This window comes from Diaphorina citri, unplaced genomic scaffold (genome assembly GCF_000475195.1).
Source record: "Diaphorina citri unplaced genomic scaffold, Diaci psyllid genome assembly version 1.1 scaffold945, whole genome shotgun sequence".
NCBI lineage: Eukaryota > Metazoa > Arthropoda > Insecta > Hemiptera > Psyllidae > Diaphorina > Diaphorina citri.
This window is the reverse complement of record NW_007378376.1, coordinates 29,425-34,408: the sequence shown is the minus strand read 5'-3', so window position 1 is coordinate 34,408 and position 4,984 is coordinate 29,425.

Sequence of the window (4,984 nt, the reverse complement as noted above, 5' to 3'; positions counted from 1 at the left end):
TACCTTTTTGGACTGTAGTGCACTGATAGACGTCGAAACTTGTTTTTGTTATTCTTTTCTCCACCTTTACCGGGTTGAGAATCGCTGCATTAGGGAAAACAAATGCCTGTTTTCACTGTACAACGGTGTATGTTCTGGTCTTTTACCCCCGGAAAAGTCACTCACGTTTTGAAGTTCATTGAAGCGTATCTCCTCTCACGTCCCACAGTCCCTACCCTTGAGAAAATGTACCTACTACCTAGTTTCCTCTTATGTCCCACAGTCCCTACACCCTACCTTTGAGAAAATATACCCACTAGCTAGTCCTCTTCTCTCACGTGTACATACCATTAAAGCCCTCAGTCCCTACCCTTGAGAAGATGTACCTAGATACTAACTAGTACTAGAGGGTTAATGTTATGTAACCCTCCACCCCTTGTGTACCTATCTACTCCGTCTCCCCCACCCGCCTACCCTTCAGAAAGTTCACTCCTACCCATTCACCTGTGGTACTTACCTACCCCCCCACTATGAGTTGTCATGATTCATTGCGCGGTAACCTGGGCCACGAGAACAGAAATGGCTTTTTAGTTTAGGTTGTTATTCAGAAGCCACGGCAATGAAAACGAAAGCTCCTTTTTGTGTTAACCTAATCACATAATAACACTGGTCACTGTAAATATTATGTATGTGAAATTTTAATAAAAGATGAACATGTTTAAATTATTGTAGTCTCTGGTCTTGGTTCTTTTTTACCCAATTTTATCCTAAAAAAAAGATTAACACGCAGATTATTTCTCTCTAAGACAGCGGTTCTCAACCGCGGTACCCCTTGGGCACCCGGGTTTAATCTCACGAACCCCCGCCACCATCATAATGAGAACCGGATACCCATGCCTAGATTGATGTGTACCATTACTACTGAGTTCTAAACACACACTGTAGGTACCTTTGGAAAAAATTCAGTACCTTTTTGGACTGTAGTGCACTGATGGACGTCGAAATTTGTTTTTTGTTATTCTTTTCTCCACCATTACACAATTTGTTCTTTGCGTACCCCGGGTTGAGAATCGCTGCATTAGGGAAAACAAATGCCTGTTTTCCCTGCACAACGGTGTATATTCTGGTCTTTTACCCCCGGAAAAGTCACTCACGTTTTGAAGTTCATTGAAGCGTATCTCCTCTCACGTCCCGCAGTCCCTAGTGTCCCTACCCCCTACCCTTGAGAAAATGTACCTAGTACTACAGTGCTAATGTTATGTAAACCACCCCCCCCCCTTGTGTACCTCTACTCCATCTCCCCCACCCACCTACCCTTCAGAAAGTTCACTCCTACGCATTCATCTGTGGTACTTGCCTCCTATCCTGTCTTCCTTCTCTCTTCGCTTGCGGAACGATAAGACCTTGGGCAGTTACAGTTCTGTATGACCTTTGGTCTTAATAGGGCTATGTATCGATCGATAATACAGGTACGTGCCGATTATTTATTGATATAAATAATCGGCATCACGGGCTATACTCATCACGGTTTTACCTCAGAAATCGGAAGTTTTTTTTTTCCGATAACCGACCACAGAAGATTTTATTTTTTATCGTGGCGTGTATACCAGGCTTTATGAAACGTGTGTGTGGGGCCTGAACTTTATATCTACTCATGTAGGTAGGTACCTATATCACGAACTATTTTTACTTTCAGGTAGAGAAATAGAAGTTGTGCTTTTTTCGCCCTACTACTTCTTGTTATGAGGTCATTGAAAACATACCGGGTGGTGTAAGAACCTGTGGCCCGTGGCCTCATTTTTTACTCCACGCGTAAAAACAAAATATTAATAATAGAAAGTAACAAGCTAATTAAATATTAACTCCAGATAACATTAACAAACGACTGCGACTTTGAGAAAGGGAACTGTAACTGCTAAGATATTCACGTTCCGAAGAAGAAGAGAGAATTAGTACAGGATAGGAGAAAGCCAGCCGTTCCGAGACCGAACATTATCCGTTTAGGATAAAATCCGGCCCGGGCGGCAATCGAAGCCGCAACCTAGCGCTTAGAAAGCACACACTCTACCTTCCGAGAAAACTAGACTAGATATAGATACCTATTTAAACAGGAGTCGTAACAATAAAGTTCTACCTTGCCTTGTAAGCACTAGGTCGTGTGTTCGAATCCCGCCCGGGGCGGATTTTATCCTGAGAGTATCAGGTTCGTTCTCGGAACGGCTAGCTTTCTATCCTGCCTTCCTTAACTCTTCTATTTCGGGACAATAAGACCTTAGCAGTTACAGTTCCCCTCTATCTAACCTCTTGAAAAAAGGCCTACCTACCTACTATTTTCGGCCTCGGTGTAGTGGTGAAGACGCTCGCCTGGTAAACAGGAGGGCGTAGGTTCAATCCCAGCCGAGGTATGGAATTTTATCCTCAAAATAATTTGAGAATTTGACCACAATAATGGTAGTAGCTTACTGCTGGAGTAAAGGGACTTTTTAGTCCGATACGAGCAGTATAAATAAGCACTATTATTATTTAACTTATTTTTGTTCCCTCTATCAAATCTCTTGAAAAAAAAAACTTGTTTTTCCGGAGTGTTGTGTCTTCTACATGTTCCTAGCTTTCACGCCGGAGTCACCCCGTATGCTTAGCCCCATAATAAACCTCCAAGTTCCTCCGTTTCAATCGATAAGTTTTTCCTTTTTTTCCTACAAACACTACTGGCAACAGTCGTACAGTACAGCGTGTTGACGTGAAATAACTCTCGATTACGTCAGTTAAACAGAACTAACTTTCATACATTTTCAGTTAAAAAGATCTAACTTTCATAGAATATTTTAATGACTTTCATTAAATAATTATCAGTTTTAACTTTAAATATGGGTATAACCTTTAAATCATTAGATATAGTTAATTCATTTACCTACTTACAAATAAAGCTTGTTTTTTTTTAAGAGGTTTGACAGAGGGAACTCTAACTGCTATGGTCTTATCGTCCCGAAATCGAAGAGAGAAGGAAGACAGGATAGGAGAAAGCCAGCCATTGCGAGAACGAACATTATCCCATCAGGATAAAATCCGCCCCGGTTGTTAAATTGTCCAAATCTAATACATAGGTATAGGTACGTATTTACCAGGTTTAACTTTAAGAATGGGTAAAGCTTTCACTGATTAGTGTTTTTGAACATTAAACATTAGTGTTTGAATGTAGGTACGTACAAATAAATGGAATTTGTTTTAAAAAAAAATCATAAAATAAAGAAGTGTTTACGTCTCGTCTTAATAACATCGCCTAATTTAGGATGTAAGTGGATTAACTGTCTCTAAAGAAAAGACATCATTCATATCTTGCTAAGAATAAGTGGTAATAACTGAAACTTCATAAGTAAGTAGGGAGGTAGGTGCCTAATAGGATAATAGGTATTACTCATATAGGTATGTAGTTGGAAAAAAAATCGCGGTCGTTTTTATTTCGTAGCAATGAAACACGGCTACATTTAGACCCGTGTGGTTTGTGTAGTAGCATGCCCATCCCGTAGTATGCCTGTCATCAGATGGGCGAGAAAAGACACAATATTTCCCATTTAGGTGCTGGGTCAACACGAGGACACCAGAAAGTAACCCCTTGAAATTTAATATTTGCAATGGAAATACGAATGCATTTTTTTTTTTCTGTCGATGATGGGATTCGAACCACAGAACTTTGGACTTTGGCGTTTTTATCCGACCTGATGAGAGGCATACTACGGGATGGACATATGCTACGAGTCGCTTACGACACAGACCACACGGGTCTAGCACTGGGCTAATCTTGCTCCCAAACTTTCAATATCTTCAAAAAAAATTAAGGTAATTTTAAAGGGTAGTTCTCAGTTTTCATCATACTTTTTCCCTAAACAAAGTGGCCGTAAAAACACCTACATAATTTATTATGTAAATATACTATTTAGGCACATCTTTTATACCCGTAGATTATAGAGTTTTCGTAAATACTTAGGTAGCAAAATACCTAGGTAGCTGTTTGGACAAAGGTGTGTTTCCCCCAAGACTTCTAAGAAATCCTACTTTTGAGCTATAATATCTAAAGTTTCTAATGTTTAACTTCCATACGTAAGGTATACGGTATACCTACTTAGACCTATACTTAGGTATGGCATGAATTATTGAGTTCTCGTAACAACGAATGTTAAACTTTACTATTTTGGAGTGGATAACTTGATTTATGTAGAAAGACTATCGTTCCTTTTACAATGGCTATTTCGGTAAGTTGACCTCATTTTTTTCTTCTTCTTCTTCTTCTTCTTCTTCTTCTTCTTCTTCTTCTTCTTCTTCTTCTTCAAGAGGTTTGACAGAGGGAACTGTAACGGCCAGGGTCTTATCGTCCCGAAATCGAAGGAGGAAGACAGGATAGGAGGAAAGCCAGCCGTTCCGAACGGGCCTTCAATCTCTATCAAGTAAAGTACCTAACTCAAAAATACTAACTGGCTGAAATACATCATGTCTTTCTCTCCCAAGGTCTAAGCTGTTGAAACGTAAGATTTTGTTAGCTGCTAGTAAATACTCGTATAGCAGTCATGTCCGGTAATGCCTGAAGATGTGCGAATATTTTGTTTTAAATTTGATTTAATAATTTAATAAATAACTTTATTTACAAACATCTCGTATTTAAGGGTTACAATCAACATAACACCCCCAAGGGCCCCAAGCTAAGACCTAAATGTAAAAAGGTACCTTGTACCTACTCAATAGGCCAAACTATGGTCAACCCTGTCGAAAAATGTTTTTATTTGGAACACACCATCTTTCATGACCTCACTTCTTTACTATTATTAGCCAGCCTAGTTAGCTTAGTTGGTAGTGCGTCTGCCTTGTAAGCGCTAGGCCGTGGGTTCGATTCCCACCCGGGGCGGATTTTATCCTGATGGGATAATGTTCGTTCTCGGAACGGCTGGCTTTCTTCTATCCTGTCTTCCTTCTCTCTTCGATTTCGGGACGATAAGATCATAGCAGTTACAGT